General features: G+C 44.6%; 1 long non-coding RNA gene across 1 annotated transcript; it reads right to left on the reverse strand.

The window, feature by feature from the left end:
- Positions 1-11,651: 11,651 nt before the first annotated feature.
- Positions 11,652-16,881, reverse strand: LOC144248295 (uncharacterized). Its single transcript, XR_013341676.1, has 2 exons — positions 16,351-16,881; positions 11,652-13,423 (listed from the first exon to the last, which is right to left on the reverse strand). It is a non-coding gene; the product is annotated as an uncharacterized LOC144248295 (long non-coding RNA).
- Positions 16,882-19,598: the final 2,717 nt, after the last annotated feature.

A 19,598-nucleotide genomic window follows, 5' to 3' on the forward strand; every position in this document is an offset into this window, starting at 1 on the left:
ACCAGGCAAGAAGGGGGCACGGCCGGGGGGGCAGGGACACCTCAGGGATGGGACATGGAAGACCTCCGGTGCAGACAAGGGACGCGGCGTGACAGGGCAAATGGCAACACCGGTGGCCCACCGGCACTGCTGAGAACAGGGCACGGGACATCGGTGGCCCAGAGCAGAAGTTACCAGTGGGACAGTGCAGATGGCAGCGCAGATACAGGGTGGGTTACAGAACACCGAGATGGGGCAGCTCCACTCCTTCCCTGTGGCCATGTGTACTTGTTCCCACAGGTTGGCCCAGGTTCTGACAGCACCTGACTTTACAGAGCAATGGATGTGAGGTCACAGTTATAATCTACCATCAGGATTATGTGTGGGTCCTCTGCTTGTTTTTTCTACCTCTGTCGAGGTTGGGATTGAAGGCACTTGAGATGGTGTTTCATGTTTGGACTCAGGTGTTTATTATTACTTATCAGTGAAACAACCTCACAGCCTGCACAACCTCACAGTTCTGCAGTCTTTCATTAACAAAGCATAAAATGGTTTACTATCTCTTGTTACAAAGTCTTTTAAAACTAAACAATCCAATTAAGAAATGACACCTAGACTATTTTCCCTTTTAACCCAATAACATCCCTCAAAGCCCACAATGCAGACTTTTCTGTCCAATTACAAAACAACACCCAAACCCATGAAGAAGAAGGAAGAAGGCGAAGAAGAGCCTCTCCCCGCTAAAACCCCCGTCTTGCTTCATATTTATTTCTATATTCTAAAACCCCAAGCTCTAAATTTTCCACTGTGATATTACACACTTCTAACCAACTACACACCTGGAATCCCAGTGCTGTTAATCAATTTTGGAAGTCTTCTCCACAACTTCAAGTCAAATGCAGTGCTCTCTTGTGAGTCTGTACCTTTCAGCACAGAAAGTTTAAAATTCTCAGCATCCAGGATTCCAGCAATTATGATTATTCCTAGGATTATTATTAGGATCACTATCACTTCCACAATTATGTTACAATGTGATGTCTGCCCCTGTGGCTTTTGGAAATACACTGCTAGTTGTGAAACATAAATTTTAAGGAATTTAGAGATTTTAGAGGAGCTAAGATTTTAGTTAGAGATAAGCTTTACTAGAGTTAATTAAAATTAATGAGTAGGCTTTGATGAAGTTAAGAGTTAGTAGTTAACTAATAATTGATTGCTTGTCAGCACAATGTTTAGTTAGCTGGGTTTATAATGAAGAATATAAAAACTGGAAATAGCTTTTAGGAACATAAGACAATTGTGGGCCTCCTCTGTTCTGAAACCAATTGAAGAAAAGGAATGGGAGTTCTACCAAGAGTTCATTTGTCATATTTGCATTGAAAAGGTAGAAAGGTCAGAACGAGGAAGACTTCATTTAATTCCTCAGTTTGGGACCCCTCCCCATGAAAGGGACCACCGACCGATTTCAAGGAACAAACTACACATCCTTAATAGCTTTTGAAATGATTAGCATATGAAATGAGGAATGGGATGTACCAAAATTATTAATATGTATTTTTATTTTGGATATTCAATACTTGTATGGATAAAAAGACTCTGTAATCACCTGGAAGCCACAGTGTGTATTTGGGAGCTATCCCGCACGCTGCCCGGTGTTGAATAAACATACACTTTCTAACTTTATACTGTTAGAGAGATTTTGTCCGTCACAGTTGGATATTTGTACTAGATAAATATCCATATTTTTTTAATAAATCAGTTGGAGGCTGCCCTCTGCAGAAGTCTCTGTTGCACCCTAGAAAGGAGGGCATCACCAAACCCGAAATGTACATCTTATGTATACAATTAGTAAGGAGAAGTTTTTCAGAGTTGTATTGTGTTACACAAATCTGTTGTGCTGTTTGGCAGCCCCATACTGTCTCAAGGATTCACCTACCTTGAAAATTCCCCTGCTTCACAAGAGGACTGCCTCTATCCAGGGTCAGAACTCATGTGCTTGACCTTCTCCTTCATGTGCCTTCTCCTCTCACCTGCAGCACTGGCATCAGTTTGTTCTTTTCCATAGCACTTTATTTTGACATCTAGAATTAAATAACAGAGGAAAATTCTATATAAAACTGCACTTTCTAGCAACACTGCTTCCCTCTTTTGGTCCTTGCAAATGTGCACTGTAAAAATAGAAGTTGTGACTTGATGAGAGTTAGTTAGCTCAGAAATTTACTCAGCTTCTGTAGGCTGGATTTTAGAGTCCAGCAAATATTTAAAAATGTGCTGCCATCCAGTATATATCCATCATGGATGGGACAGAGATTTAAAAGCAATGTTTGCTGAGGGAACTGATGCTGCCGATTCCCACAAGCCAAAGGGAATCTTCTTTTTGCAAAGAGACTAGGAGTCCAATGCTGGATAGGGAACTTTTTTTGAGAAGGTCTGACTTGTGAGGCTGTAAGAAAAGTGGTCAGAGTGGGGAGAATGGGCAGATACACCTATGGGTGAATCCACATTCTGATGGCTTTCAATGACACCCCCTGCCATGCACAGGACACGGGTTGCTTAGAGGATGTGTCCCTTAGATGTTGACAAGACAAAAGCTATTTAAGTATATTCTGGTTTGAAAGCAAAACTAGTGAGAGACTCCAAGTCAGAAATACAATTTATTGAGAAAAGGGAAAAGAGAAAAAATACATGCAATGATACAAATGGAAAGACCACTGACAAAGTCAGAATACAACCTGACACCCCTTTGGCCAGCATGTTGGTAGCAGTCCAAATTAGAGTGGCTGCAGTCCTCTTGGAGTGGCAGATGTGGTTTCTTTTTGTGCAGTGATCCTGTAGAAGAGGTATAGTTGGTCCAGTGGAAAAACCCCAGATGTGTCCTCTTGGAAACCTGTGGGAAGGCTGTTTCTATGTCTAGAAATCTCAGGCTATATCTAGGTGGGAATGCTTAGCTCCTCTCCCCTGGACAGAGCATCTCACAATGGGCTCATGTCATTCTGAGTCACAAGGTGTGTCTTTGATCACAGAACTGGCTCCTGGAGAGTGTTATCTCTGAGTCATGTGGCAAGACATTGATGGGCCCATGAACAGGAGATAAAGAAAACTGCCAAAGGGCAACTGCTACACAGATGGTACTAGAAAACGTCCTTCCATCTTGGATGAAGTGTCATGCAAACACATATGAGATTAGTGTCTCCCTAGACTCTACACTTGTCATGGGGACACTCAACCTTTAGGCACCCAAAATTAATGATTCATGAAAAAAAAAGGGAAAAGACAAGCAAGAAACCTGCTGCACACACCAAACAACAAACCTGCTTTTGCTGTGGTATGATATCTTCAATAAATATCTGTGTTCTGTGATAATGTCTGGTAGTTTCCCTGGGCAAATCTGTGAGCTGCAGAGATCTACCTGTAGTTGACAGAAGGAAAGAAGAAAGTTCAGAGGTATCTTTCTGTGTATGTGACAACCTGGTCAGAGAGTGAGAAAACAACAGAAGTTTTCTCACTGTGGACTTGTGAGACTTTTAGGAAGTTGTAGAGAAACAATGATAGCTTGTTATTGTAAACAACCTGCAGGTGTTATTTTTCTGTTCTTCTCCAGGATTGTTTGTGATAAAAGTGTTTTTGTTCATTAGCCAATCAGGTAGAATGTGTCAGGTCAGTCTATAAAGAGGAGACTTTTGGCATTAAAGCTCCTGTTGTGCAAACCAGCCTTCTTGGAGTCTGTGCCACTTTCTTACTCAATAGTGACATCTTTCCCTCTCCCATCACTTTTAAGCTAGTTTTTCTCTCCCTCATAAAAAGATAATACTGAGGATCAATACACCTGGTGAACTGAGAAGCTTTTCCTCTGCTGCTGTGCTACAGACAGATTCAGTAGCATCGCTTCACATGGATATCCACAAAGTGACCAAGTCACTGCATTTGTGCCCCTTAAATTCAAAATTCTGAAATCTGAAATCTTACAGTGTTGCGCTGTGGGTTGATTTAGTCAGTTTGTTTTAGCAATGTTAATTAGTCTTATGCTCTCCCATTTGTCCCCTTGCAATTGGATTGATACAAATTGTTTACGCCAAAAGTTCCTGCCACTTGGCTCCCCAGTTATATGTCAATCATATCTCCCTGTTTTCTCGTTATTTGGTTCCATCAATCCGAGTTTGTTTATACCCTTTTGGCTGTCAATCCTGTAACTATCCCCAGTTTCTTCCAGAAAGTTTTGTATCAATCACTCCAGTTTAGCTTTTCTATTTGTCCCCTGACCTTGTACCTATCCCTGCTACATTATCATAGGTTGTTGTATCCCTCTCTGGTTTATCCCCATTAGGCAAGACAGGTTTACACCTCTGTCCGCCCACCCCCTATTTAAGTTTCTGTAATCATTGATTTCTTCAGCATTTGTCACTGTACCCATTCAGAGGGCACCTTTCTTGCCCCACTTGGGGAAATAAAGGACTCTGGGCTGGTATACAAGTGTCCTTCTCTCATCTCTTCATCTCCTCTCAGTGTGCAGAGTTACTTAAGCTGCTCGTCCACTCACATGGTGGCCACACAGCCTCACATGGGTTGTACTAGCCAGACCCTTCCACCTACCTGGGGCCATGGATGGTAACTGCCGCAGGTGGTGCTCCACCATCAGGCAGGAAAATAGCCGTAGAGGGACATGTGCCACCACTGTGGGCCTCCACTGTTGGAAGTCACACCACCAGATGCCGCCACTGGACGCTGCACTGCTGGACCCCACTGCCACCGGCTGCCACGGTTGGAAGCCACTGCTGCTGCTTAAGGCCACACGACCAGCATGCCACCACCATTGCGTCGCTGTACCATGCCGGCCACTGTGCCATGCTGCTGAGCTGCGTGCCGGGACTACGCCACCCACACACGGTGGCTGCGGTCCAGGACCACACTGCCCACGCCAAAGCAGCATGCTGGTCTCCTGACTGGTGCTGCCAGACCGTGTAGCCGCCGCCACTGCCAGACCGCATAGCCACCGCCACTGCCAGACCACACTGGCCGCCCCCGCACCGGCCACTGCCATAGACGCAGCCACGACGAACACTGCTGCCTCTGCATGGAACTGCCCCTTGCTGGACTGTGTGTACTCAGTCAGTGAAAGCACCAACGCCCTTGAGTGAGCACACAGATTTTTTGTTCTGCTTATGCCCACAAGGAATGAGGCTTTAACTCCTCACCAATTGCTATAGGGAGCTGTCTTTGAGAGGAGGACCCTTGACACAGATTGATTTCTGAAGATCGTCAGTTGGGTAAGTTTTCCGGTGGGTGGGACAGACCCGGCCGGAACTTCCCTCACTATGTGGGTGGCCATGCTCCTGAGGGTAGGGGAGGTACAACGTGCAGTGTGAGTGGCTCACCACTGGCGACTCTTTGGCCATTTTTTGTTTAGTTGTTCCTTTCCTGTGGCAAGTGCGTGAGATTGTGTGAGTGAGCAGCATGGATATTAGGCTGTCCACTCACCAGAGAAAATTATATATCCAAGTTAAGGGATTCCTAAGGGAGGGTCATCAGTTGAGGGAGGGGGGTGATGTTATTCCTAAACATTTGGTTAAAAAATTCGTCCGATGGTTGTTCTTTGCTTTTCCCGGATTCTTGGCAGAGAATGTTAGAAAAAAGGATTTTTGGAAGGGAGTTGGTGTGAGATTAGCAGAAGGAATCAAACGTGGAGACCCCTCCATAAAGGACAGCTTCATGAAGCTGTTTGTGCTGGTTTGGGAAGTGGTTAAAAAAGAAGGTGCGCAAGAGGTGGATGGGTGGCTGAAGAGCAGCCAGCGGACAAATCCCCAGTTTTTTCTACACCCCTTTCCCCACCTAGCTCTCCCTTCCTATCTTCCCCTAAATCAGGTGGACAGGGAAAGGCAACCCACCACTTGCAGGTGCAGGGCAGCTCCTGCAATGTGGACTGTGCTCCTAGCTCCCCCAAGTCCCCCCAGTACCCTTGCTCTGATGGCACTGGCCATGCTGCCAGGAACTTTATCCCTAACCCTCATCTCGATCCCTCTTTCCCAGTTATACATCCCGGTTTCGGCACAGCCCAATGCAGTTCTGCTCCCCTAAATCTTTCCCTTTGTCCCCCTGGAGAGGCACCACTGCACTACCAATGCGAAATGGTGGCAGGCGTCTCTCCCTCTCCCAACCCCTTTGTGCCTTTTCCCACTGTTGCCTCAAATACCTCCTCTTTCCCTGCTGACGTATGTGCAGCCCTTTCTGGAAATTGTGTAACTCCCCCTCCCTCTGCTCCTCCTCCTGTGGGTGTTCCCTCCAGTCCTCCTCAGTTTCTCACGGCCCGACCATTGGCCCACCCCCTCAGTCCACAGAGGTCTGTCAACTCTGCCCCTCAGACTCCAGGTTTGGACCACCCTCCTCTTGTTTCCCATGCCCCACCTTCAGGTTTCCACGGTCCCTCAGGTACCGGGGAGGGAGGGGGGAACAGGGAGGGAACAGGCTTGAGCAGTAGATCAGCCATTCTTAGCTCCAGTCTGTTATAGGCCGGTGGGGGGGAAACCCTAGATGGGAACCCCTCTCCTACAAGGCTATAGAAGAGCTCTGCAAGACTCAAAGAGATTTTGGCCCCAAAAGTCCTTTTTTTCAGGAACATGTTATGAGCAATATTTCCATCAAAAACATTGGTCCCTGCAGACCTTAATCGCATGTTTAGTTGTCTGCTCAGCCTCTCAGAATAAAAATTATGGGAAAGAAAGTGGAAGAGATGGGCAGAGGGCCCATATGGCCTCAACCTTGCCAAGGAACCAATCACTTTAAACCACCTTATTGGTGAGGGAGACTGGAATGAAGCACTGCTGCAGGCTAGGGGAATTCCAAGAGCAGTGCTGGACATGACCAGGGATGCGGCAGAGTGCACGTTCCTGGCTATGCCCACCAAGGAGCCAATGCCATCATATGCAGCAATTAAACAATTTGTTACTGAGCCTTTTATAGATTTTGTGGACTGTGTGAGGGAAGCTGTGGAGAAGCGTGTGGAGGGGCTGGAACTCCAGGACCAGATCGTCCTGGAAATTACCTCCATGAATGCAAATGAAGTTTGCAAAAGAATTATCCAAGCCTTGCCTGTCTCATCACCACCAACCCTTGACCAAATAATGGAAGAATGCATGTTGCTTCTCTTTCGACTGCCACTTTGCTCTCGGGGGTTCCTCGCTGCTGTCACCCATCCCTCTCCGGCCCCCCGGGACCCTCTGGCTAGCTGTCCCCTCCAGGGCCGGGGTTTTCCGCGGTCCCGCTGCCCTGGGCTTACCAGGCAGCGTCTGGGTTAGCATGGTCCGAGCTGCGGCGTTGCCTCAGTCACCGCTAGGATTCGACATAAAGAGACCAAGAGAGACCAATGGTATGCTTGTCCAGATAGATTGTATTGCCTGAAGCGTTGCAGGGACCAAAGGCCCTGGGCTATTGCCCAGATACAGTTTTATACAGCAAAATTAAGAGATAAGGTCTTAAACAATAGAGACAGTGTCCAGCCTGGGCACATCAGAACCACCCCAGGGGCCAGGTCCAATAGGAACTGCTCAGGGGTGGGGAGAAGGGGGTCTACAGAGGAATGCTGAAGCGGGACTTTCCCGAAACAGTGGAGCATACATAAATGTATCTTTTACCTCAGTTTACCATTCCCAAGGCCTTTCTAAAACAATGGGGCATACATGAATGTATCCTTTTCCTCAGTTTACCATTCCCAAGGCCTTTCTAAAACCTTCCTCCATGCTACCATGCCAGCATGATAACAACAAATGCACACAGAAAGCACAACTCATGGGAGAAGAGATACCAAAGAAGCCTCAAGACAAAGTGGTTGCTCCAGCTGCCACACCAAGGAACTTGTGGGATTCCTTAAAAGCAGAGGGTTTTGGGCACGTTGCAAAAGACAGGCCTCAGAGACAGCAGGACGGTGATTTAGAGATAAGCAGTAGCTATAAGATTTGTCAGCAGAAAAATTATACAAGAAGTAGAAAGAAAGGACCAATAGAACAATGGTCTGTGTATTAACGCTTGGGTAGAATAACTCCCTAAATTGCAGAAAAGTATATCTGGTGAGATATTAGGAAGTTCTAAGCTTAATAATGGAGCTCTGTGCATTGTATCTTGAGGCTTACAAGCAAGTATTGTATTCTAAATAAGCAAGCATTGTTTTAAGCAAAGGTATGTGTATTAATAGTGATTGGATAGAACTACTGTCAATATACTTTTGTGTGATTGGTCAAAAGGCTTATAAAGTAAGTTGTAACATTAAGTTCTTGGTTTGTTGCCTGGGATGTGAGCTGCTGGCATCTTCCCATTGTTATAACCATGTAATGAGACTGATGCTAAAAAATAAACAGCTTGAGACATATTCCACAGCAGTCCCGTCCTGTTCATGACTTGTATTTAGCCCCTGGCTGGTGATAGGAACTCAGCTCCAAGGCAGTTCCCATCTAGGTGCCAGTGCTTCCACTGCCATCAGGAGGGCCACTTTCTGGCCCAATATCCATTTTTGGGGAATGCATCTCCAGGGGCTGCAGAGGCGGTCGGGGAGGAGAATCCTACACTTCAAATAAACTGAAGGAGGAGCGCAGACCTACCTCGCGTGTAGACAAAAATGAGGTGGGTTGTGGCACTGCACAAGGAGCCGCGATCCATCATTTAGTGCCATCAGTAAAAGTGGCTGCCTCTCAATGACTGACAAGACGGAACCTTATCAGCTTCGACTCACTAACCCTGTCCATTTTCCTTCTCAGGAGTGGCATTTCTTTATAGCAGATGACAGAGCTTCTATCGCACATCTGCTGCTGTGAGACCCGATGGAGAAAAGACCTCCTGAACTGTAGGTACCTCATTGTCAGGGACACAAAAAACACTTCACTTGAGATAGAGATCCCTCCTGGGATCTCCACACTTGACCCGAGGGTCTTCTCTCTCATGGCACGCTGTGTCCACCCCCCCACCCCCTTCTTACCAAGAGGCCAGATCATTGCACAGGCAATTCCCATTCCTTGAGTCCTGTGTGACGATCTGGAACTCTCAGTTTTTTACACCAAGTGTTTGGGAGAGGAAAAGCCCCCTTGTATGGTGTGGCCTTAAGAGCAAGAGGCATTCACTACAACTCCAGGGGATGATGGACACCAGAGCAGACATGACAGTGTCATGGTTTGACACTGGCACAATGCCAGTGCCCCCATGAAAATGCAACCTCTCAATTGAATGCTGTGAAATGTGATTGGGAACAGAGCAAAACAGGCCCAAGCTTAATAGCAAGGGGGGAAAAAACTTTATTAAGCTACTACTATACTACTATAAAGGAAGAAAAAAAGGAAAACACACACATAAATCTAAAATGAAAACCTTTCAAAACATTCCTCCTCCTACCACCCAACTCTAATAAACCACAGTGAGACACATTTGGACCCTTAATCAAGCATTCACCCTGCAAATAATCAATACTCAGTCCATCAGGGGAGAAAGGAATCTCCCTTGCACCATAGACCTCCAAGAAACACAGCTGCCGCTTCTTGTGTTTCCATGTCAAACATGGCACTGCCCGGAGAAAAAGTTTGCCATGGTAACACTCTCCTTTCCATGCTCATGCACAGTGCTCTCAGCACCAATGCATGGATGGACAGACTGCTTTTAGAATTTTTCCTTTCAAGAATGCTCTGCCAAGAGGGAAAAAAACACTTCATCTTTTAATTTTTTTTTGGGACCACAGTCCCCCCCATTTTCTTCCTCCCCTGGGGCTGAGGGCTCAAGAACAGAGATCTTCTTCTCTTCTCCTTCTTTTGAGGACAGGGGAGCACCACCACAAACCTCCCTAACTTTTCTCTGTTCGCTCCACTTCTGTCTTCTCAGCTGCTGAAGCAGGTCTCTTGGCTCACTGGAATCATCCTAAAATACAGTCTCTCTCTTAGAGGAGAAAATCAGTTCAGTCAATGGCTAACAAGAAAATGTTCAGCCAAAAGCCACTCCATCATCTTTCCCCCCAATCCCAGGTCCCAAGCTGTCTCTCTTCCTCTCTTTCAAACTGAGGAGGAGTAAAATTTCACAAAGCTTTCATTTCTCAAAGAAAGGTTAAAAGTCCCAACTCCCTGGATAGCTCTCTGCCCGGATCTCTAGCTCCCACGGCTGGGCACCTTGCAGCCCCCCAGCTCTCCTCCTTCCCTGCAGTGTACTGCTGGCAGATTGTCGCTGTCTCTTTCTCACTCTCTCTCTCTTGAGAGAGACTCTGTGGGGGGGGATGCAGACATCCCAGATTTCTCTACCCTTCCATCTGCAGAGGGCCAGCCTGGTTCCAGTCCCTCCACCCTTCAGCCTACTTCAACCTGGGCTGCATGGCTCCCCTTCCCCACCCAGCCACGGGTCAGGCCCAGAACTAAAGAAAGAGAGCTCTCTTAGAAATTCTGCTTTTAACCCCTCTGTGTTCTCAAAAGCGTGTCTACCCTCAATTAGTCACTCTAAGTGTCAATATCCAAATTGACCTCTTCGTTCCGAGAAGATTCTTTTTCCTGTGCCGTGTCAAACCACAACAGACAGTCATCCCACCACACAAATGGCCGTCACAATGAGAGATGCAGAGTGTTGGAATGCCAGTTGTAGAAGTAGCAGGCCTCAATTCGCAAAACAATCTAAAAGCATAGTGCAAATTACAGGACTGAATGGACAATTGGCCTCAGTACATCCATTTCTGATTAACAGCAAATTTACCTTGTTGGGGAGAGACACCATCTCCCAGTGGGGGGCCAAATTGGAACTTACGGCCCCCCAGGGTTTTTAGGTGCATCCACTGAAGAGCGCCCCACCCAGAAACTAAATTGGCTCATGGATTCACCAGTTGGGGTAGAACAGTGGCCGCTGAGCAAGAAGAAATTAAAGGCGCTCATGAAGCTTGTGGAGGAGGAATTAGCTAAAGGTCATATTGTATAAACCAACAGCACCTGGAACTCCCTGTTTTTTGTTATTAAAAAGCTGGGGAAAGATAGGTGGTGCCTCCTCCATGACTTGAGAAAAATTAATGATGTTATGGAGGACATGGGGTCCCTCCAACAGGGTATGCCGTCCCCTTTATGCTGCCCCAAAATTACAACCTGGCTGTTACTGACATAAAAGACTGCTTTTTCCAAATTCTGCTACATCCTGCCGATGCACCACACTTTGCGTTCTCTGTGCCCTCCATCAACAGAGAGGCTTCCATGAAGCACTACCACTGGAGAATATTGCCTCAGGGCCTCAAATGCTCCCCCAGCATCTGCCAGTGCTATGTCGCCAGAGTTCTGTCCCCGACGCATGCCAAGTGGACATTCTTTATTTTCTACCATTACATGGATGATGTGTTGGTTTGTACCCATCACAATGACACCCTACAAAAGGCATTAGAAGACACTGTTGTGGCTTTGTCGGTGGCAGGATTTGAGCTGCAAAAAAAAAAGGTATGGCTACTTCCACCTTGGAAGTATCTGGACCTAGAAATTAACAACAGAACCGTTAGGCCCCAGCAGATAAAGATAGATAACAACCTGAGAACACTGAATGACCTCCAATGCCTGTGTGGGTCCTTGTCTTGGTTTGACAAGACAGGAGTCTGTGAAGGAGAGCAAAAGCCTCCTGTGCAATCGAGAAGGTAAACCCCCTCCCTCCGAATTACCAGGATTTTTAAATTAAAAGGCTCTCAGGCAAAGATATGGGAATAGGAGTAACAATTCTTTACTACGAGAAAACTAGATAACTATTTAAAAAGGCAAATGCAATTGGTACAAACAAAACTAGTGATAAAGTCCACAACCTGACACTCTGAGGATTCAGGGTGTTGGTAGCAGTCCAGTTGAAATGACAGCTGCTCCTCTTGCAGTGGCTGATGAATTGCAGCTGAAGTGGTGATCTTTAGAAGGGTATAGTTTTCTCTGAAGATCTGGTGGCAGTTGGGCCGGTCTTCCTCTGCGCCGGGGCCGCCTCCGAGCTCCGCTGCCGCCGCCTCACCGTGCTCCGGCCGTTTCTCTGGGAATCCCGCCGAAGGAGCTGCTTCTCTGGGAATCCCGCCAAAGGAGCTTCTTCTCTGGGAATCCCGCAAAGAGAGAGATCTGCTTCTCTGGGAATCCCGCAAAGAGAGAGAGCTGCTCTGTCTCCCAAAAGGTACCCCTTTATGCAGTAAGAGTGCTTGGCTTCCCCCTCTGGGTGGAGCATCTCGCAATGGGATGGTGTTACGTTACCAGCCCTGCAGTGAGTCAGTCAATGGCCCATTAACAAACCATTACTTCTTCGGAGCAAACCATTGTTCTTGGAAGAGATAACAAACCTGCCCAACCTCCAACAGATGGCAAATAGAATACAAGCTTATTTTACAAACCAGGATATCCACTCAAAATATTTTTTCTTTAAATGTAAAAGAATAATTAAGAAATCTTTGCCTGACATTGTCAGCAATCTGGTCTTTGCCTTAATAATAATCTGAGCCATCATCTCTAAATCTGTAAGAATTGTTTTTGAGGTTCTGTAAGCTAAAAAGAAACAAAAACCCACTTTCAACTTCTGTGAAAACATTAACATAATCCCTGTTCAAAGTTATTAACTTGAATGATTTTTTCAATTTGAACTGTCCAGTGTCTGGCATTCTCCTCATATTTTTCTGGAAATCAGGTCTACAAAAGAACAATCTCAAAAGATTAAAATATACAAAATTTTCATTGCTCATTCCAGCCTTATTTCAGGCACTTCTTCACTCCTTTTCTTTTTCCTTTTTTCTTTTTTCTCTCTTTTTCTTCTTCTCTTTTGAAACAAGAAGGTAGAAATATAAAACATAATATAGAATAAGACAAAATACCTCAATAATAAAATGCGTAAGACCTATCAAAATCAATAACAAGTCAAGAAAGTTCAGAAGAGATTCTAAATAACATATATAAAATTGAACAAAGCGTGATTATCAGAAACATTGTGCCAGCAGTTCAGAGTCTGCAAACAGCTGAAACATTTGTTTCTAGTGGAAACTCCTGGCATCCGTTCCCAGGCAGGGCTGACAAGTTTCACCTCAAAGCTGTGTCAGCTGTCACATTTGTAGGATCAAATTGGTGGATCAAAATGATCTACATATCATTCATTTTTGTGCAAAAACCTCTGTATTTTGCTGGCAAACTCAACTGTCCAAGTTAAAATCGGGGCCTAGCCAAAACTCAAACTTTAAATTGGAGTGATATCCTTTAACATATTATCTTAAACAAAGCTTATACCAACAATACATATATGATACTTAAAACATAATAACTCATTATAACATTTTCATATAAAATAAACACTCAAAGTTCAAATTGATAAATTCATCAAATGACACAAGGATTCATTCTTCTTGAAACTTCTTTGCAGGAAAAGGATGTCAATTGGAAGAAATAATAAGATTAACAATGACAAAAGGCTGTCAGAATGCTTCAGGCACCTCTCTCTGAGATCTTCTGAAAAACATCTGAGAATGAAAAAAAAATTGAAATGCAATTATTCCACTCACAAGAGATATAAAAACAAACCAGAAAGTTCACCTAAAAAAATGCACAATATAGTTAAAATCCAAAATGATACTTCAGAACGGCATGTAACCTGGATAAGATTACATAAACAACAATGAAACGTATGAAAATTCACTATGAAAAAACAAAGCACAAAGCTTTACCTGATAACATGATAAAATTTCTTAACAATAACATTTATAAAACACTTAAATAGTTAAAAATAAAATAAAGGATTTGGAAACAAACACCCTTTGTATCATTATACAAAGAAATAATAGACTATACAACTGATTATTAAACAATGAAATCAATCTCAGAAAAACTCAAATTCCTTTAAAACTCTTATACACTGATAAACTTATAATAAAACAGAAAAGACTAAAATAAAACCAAAGATCCAATAGATTGTGTCTTCCCCTTAAATCAATGTTCATTATAATTTCGTAAACTCTTTCAGTCAAAACCTTCTAAACCTTAAAGAAAAACAACTAAACTTTGTTAGCTAAATAAACTTGACCTTTGAAAAACTTAAAATAATTTTTGAATCAAACAGTACCTAAACTCAATATAAAAAATCTTGGTAAAGAATCCCTAAATTATATTAACTTTATGAAATCCATATGTATCAAATTAATAATATATAAATCCATTATCAATTAAACCTTTATAAACTTAACTTCTTCAGGGCTCAAACCTAAAATAAACTTAAAATTATATACTCTAATTAAACAATACTTATCTTAAACTCAAACCAAACTATATAAAAATCAATTCTATCATTAATAGAATGTTAAAATGCAACCTAACTTAAACCTTAATATAATAAAATACTAAAATTTCATGCTATTTAATTTTCTATTTCAATTTTTATTATGATATCTCTTTTTCATATTGTATTCCACAATCAGTGCTTTTCATCACACCGGCTGGGTGTGTCTGCTGATCAGTTCTGTCACCTAACTGAAAAATCTGGGGTTAGTGTTTAGAAACATTGGAGAAGTTTGGAAGAAACCCTTATGTTGCAATGAATTCAAAAGGCGACTTAGCTGTATTTTATTTTTGGGGTGAATGTTGGAGTCCCATCCTCCAGCATTGCTGCAGGATATTTGGTGCAATGGATGTGCTTGTAAAAAGTTGTTTGCTCTGGCTGCTGTGGTTTCTGGGCACTGCCACGTATTTGTTGTTAATGTTTGGATGTGCACTGCAGTTGAACCATGCGGCTACAGGCTCACCGATGCCGCAGAAAAAACCTTGGCATCTCTGCGGCTGCCACAATGCAGCTCCGCTGTTGAGAGGAGGTGACCAAGGAAATCCCTGCAACTGGCTGTGCCCAGCCCCTGCCTGCACGAGCATGAGGGGTACTGCTTTCTTGCTCACCCTCCCTGCTCATGCCCAGCGCCAACTGTGCTGAACCCGCGCCTGCAATCTGCCCCTCTCAGCCACTTCCGCATTCGCTTTGACTCCCGCAAACACATGCACAGCCTGGATTCACCCCTCTCTGTCTGTGTTGCCATGGGAACAAGGTAAGGAAGCCCCGCCTCGTCGCGCCCTGCCTGCACCGGCTCCAGTGCGGCTGTGGGCTTGGCAACGCCTCCCTCCTTCTCCCAGCCGGGTCTGGCGCCACCCTGGTCCCACTCTGGGTTGCCCCGCCCGGTCCCAGTGGCAGTGCCGGCTCCCAGCGCAGTTCAGTGCTCCACTGATGTCAGCAGCGCATGACTGCTGCATTCCACCGCTGCTGCATCCCCACGCCACGTTCCACCAGGCCCCGCACCACTCGGGTCTCCCCCCGCTGCCGCCGCATGTTCTGCGGATGGTTGGCTCACAGCCAACGCCGCCCCCGACGCTGTCTGTGCCTGTGTTGCATTCTCAAGATGCGAAAGATCCCCCGCCCCGGCTTCCGGGTTTCACTCTACTGTTCTGCGCATGCCGTGGCGAGAATAGACCTCCACTCTCTCTCAGCCGCTTGCTTGGCCAGCGCCGCCGCTGCAAACCGGCAGCTGCTCCCCGGCGCCTGCCGAGTGGCCACTTCCACCGTTTCACAGATCCTCGTCATGGAACGCGTCACGGGACGCTCGGGACACCTGACTACCGCACCCGCGCTCCCACCACCACCTGTGCCCGCATCGTTCCCGCTGCCCCCCTCCTCGTCTGCATCATGAGCTGTTTTGAACTCCCCACCCGCGCAGCTGCAAGAGCACTCTCCTCTCCCTCTTCCCTCTGCTCTGCACTCACGTCTGCACCCTCCCCCACCGGAGCCACCAATGCCGCTGCTCCCCCCCCCGCCGCGGGTTTGGACTCGGGCAATGCCTGGTCCCTTCCCCCACCGAGGGCTGCGGCCATGTTTGGCTTATCTCTCACTGTCTGGGGAGTTTCTGCATCGGAGGCGCTTAGGGATTGATGTTCAAGGGAGGCTGAGGAACAGTGGGAACCCTGAGACACAGGGCGTGATGAGACACCATCCCCCTGATCCTCCACGGGAGGCAATCCTGCTTCCCCTGGTGAGGAAATTTGCCCCAAGCTGCTGGCTGGGCGATGTTCCCCGTTGTGCTCCCCTACGAGCCTTAGCTGTCTGGTTTGAAATGCCACATTGTGAAGGTGACTCTATTGTTCTTGCTGAAAGCAAAAGTTTTGCGGAAGTCTTATCTTTTTTTGTGGCTCAGTAATACAGTTGCTGATTGATCCCTTGCCAAAAATTCAACTCAAAGAAAAGATGTGCCTCTGTGTGCGGATGATTATACCGCACTCACAATAACAAAGCTTTCATCTCATTCGGAGATATCTCTCCCTGATGGGTAGAAGTCTCGCCCTATAGGGCTAAAAAGAAATCTTTGGTCTGTCCTTGGGAGCATCCCCTCCCCATGTTCTTAATTTCAATCATTCTCACCAAAAGCTGAGTCAGCATGAGGTCAATCTGGAGATGGCACTGTTCATTGTCCAGCAGGTCACAGGCAAGAAATCCTAGGCGTGCTTCTGGTTTCTCTCCTCCTGGCTGTCCTCCAGACGAGCTGTCTTGGTGAATGTTATGATTGAGCACAAGAGGCTATCTGATCCGATTAACAGAATTTATTTAATTCATTTAATAGAGTATATGAGAGCAAAGCAAAAATCAGCGCTGCGGCGACAGAGGGGAGCAACCGCTCCGCCAAACTGCCGCCCTGTGATCCCCTAGCTCACTCTTTTTATCTCCTTCCTTAGTTCACTCGTTTCTTCTGCGCAGTCGCATTCTGTTGCTAGGTGGTCGTTTTCTGCCTCCTGGTGGTCGTGGGATGAAGGCTGGTTGTCTTCCTCACAGGTGTCTTTTGATCTGGGGATTCTCACAGTCTCAAGTGTACGTGTTATCTTAGAAATGCGTGTTATCAGTTAAGCAATGCAAAGCCTATTGCCTACTACCGCTGTAAAAGGTTAGGAATGCGTATTATCAGCAATTCACAGCCTGTTGCCTATTACCGCTGTAAAAACAAACTTCTTTGAAACAAATTACTATCTGCAGCTGCATCGAACAAAAAGGTCACCCTTGTCTTACAGTGAAGGTCAGGTTCTTGTCTTGAGCTTTCCGCTCCCTCTCTCCTTGGAATCTGCAGAGAGTGTGTGTGCTCTGCTCTTATTTTTTTTTCTTTTTTCTTTCTCTGCTGATGAAGGTTGGAGGTTTTTTGATGTTTCTTTTTGTTCTTTTTGTTGATGTGCGCCCAGGGATGCCATTTGTGAGAACCCCGGTCTTGGTCTGGGGTCTCGTGTGGTGGAAAAGTCTCTCCTCCAACCTGTGCTTCCAAAGAAAAACTCCACAGTCTCTTGTTGTTCGGTCTCAAGGCAATTTATTGCTAGTTATCTAAAAGATTGTCTTCTCTGGCTACTGTGGTTTGGTCAGCGGCCCAGGCAGAGACACACACACACCCTGACATCCTCTCTGTCAGCTGTCTTCTTCTTCTCTCCCCCTGCCCAGGGCTGCTGCTATCTTTTATATGATATATTATGTGTTATATGTTTACGGTTTTCCCCCAATACCTACTACCTATATTACAAGGTGCTTTTCTACTCTAAACCAATCCATAAATGCCAGCATCACCAAGAACACGGAGGCAAGGAAGAAGAAGTAGGAAGAACAGGATCAGCCCACTTTCCTCCATCTTAGAACTTCTGACCCCCATGTACAAAGTAAAAACCCCCCTGTACAGGTGCTAAAACCCCCCTATACAATACTAAAAATTTTTCCCCTCTACTTTGTAACTACTTTTCCTGGAACCTCTAAAAATGTCTGAGAGACATTTTGAGTTCCAACAAGTAAACCTCTACCTTTTATTACTCATAAAATTACTGACACATGAGGTGTGTATAGCTTTGAATTTTTCACTTTTCCTCCTAAAAATATGTTTCTAGAATTGTTACCCCATGGCTCTAGGGATTCTGTTCAGTGTAAGGATGTCTGCAGGCTGCAAATACTCAGGACAAATTTTTTGAGCAGTAACTTTTAACATTGAAAGCATGTCCTACCTATCAACTGCTTGAGGCTTCAGAACAAGACAAGGGAAAGCACAGGATTGCATTTTGGAGCTTCTGCTTTTCAGAAGATAAAATATTCACATCCTGATTTTTTAATGAAATTTGTTGGATTATTCCCTTTTTTGACTTAGAGATGGGGTAACTGAGAGGTGTTTTAAAAACTTATTCTATTTTCAGTCTACTGTGAAGAGTGAGACAATACAAGTGTTATAATTCACGCTATTACAATTAGAAGATACTTTCTTATTATAATACATTATAAGTAGTTTTTATCAGCTTTTAATACACTATAGTGTAAATGTCTTAAAGCTAATAATCTAAAATTATCCCTCATAAGTCTTACTACAATGTATTTTTCATAGTTTTATTTCTCTAAAGTATTTAGTCTTATTTATAAAACCATCCTTAAAAACTTATTTCTAGTTCCATTTCTCTTTCAATAATATCTATCTTATTCCACAACATTTCTAAATTAATATTTCTTATCTCAAAGTTTATATTCTAATACGTACTATATAAGCCTTCTATCAAACCTTTAAAATTTTCTACAAATCCATTTCCCACAAAACTGAGCAGACATTTATGTATTCTTTGCAGGTTACTTTGATAATTCAGCTCTTATCATGTGGGTAGATTCAATACTTACACTAGCATTGCTATGTTCCTATAACTCTGAAAGCAAGTTCTACTGCATAGTTCAAGTGTAATATTCAATATAGCATCAGAAACCACATTACTTCCTCTTCTTATATAAATACCTAAATGTGGGAACTCAAAATGTCTCTCTGTCATTTTTAGAGGTTCCAGGCCTTGGTCAGAAGCATTCTAGACCCTGGCAGACAGCTGAAAAACAGCTGTGATTTTGAGTTTGAGCCATGGAATGAATTACCAACTTTGGAGGTGGAACAAGCAATCACAAAAGGTTAGATAATACAGTAAAAGTAATTACAAAGTAGAGGGGAAATGTTTTTAGTATTGTACAAGGGGGTTTTAGCACATGTACAGGGGGGGTTTCATTATGTACGTGGGGGTCAAAAGTTCTAAGATGGAGGAAAGTGGGCTGATCCTGTTCTTCCTCCTTCTTTTTCCTTACCTCCATGTTCTTGGTGATGTTGGCACTCACAGATTGGTTTAGAATAGAAAAACACTTGGCAACGTAGGTAGTAGGTATTGGGGAATAATTGTAAACATGTTACACGTAATATATCTTATAAAAGATAGCAGCAGCCCTGGGCGGGGAGAGAGACGAAGAAGACAGCAGATAGAGAGGATGTCAGTGTGTGTGTGTGCCTCTACCCAGGCCGCTGACCAAATAGCCGCAGTCCAAGAACATAATCTGTTAGATAACTAGCAATAAACTGCCTTGAGACTGAACAGCTAAAGCCTGCAGAGTTTTTCTTTGGAAGCACGGGTTGGAGGAGGAATTTCACCACTACATGAGACCCCAAAGCAAGGCCGGGGTTCTCACACCTAAACAGAAAGAACTCCTCTTATTTTTTAAAACTTTTTTTTTGTGTCTTGTGAGGGGAATTCAAATGTTTCTGAAAAGACTCAGAGTTGTCTATACTGAATTCAGACTTTAATTCTTCCTCTCACTTAAAAGCAGCTTTGTAAATTGGGAAAAATGAGATCTTT

This window comes from Lonchura striata, chromosome Z, assembly GCF_046129695.1.
Source record: "Lonchura striata isolate bLonStr1 chromosome Z, bLonStr1.mat, whole genome shotgun sequence".
Lineage (NCBI taxonomy): Eukaryota > Metazoa > Chordata > Aves > Passeriformes > Estrildidae > Lonchura > Lonchura striata.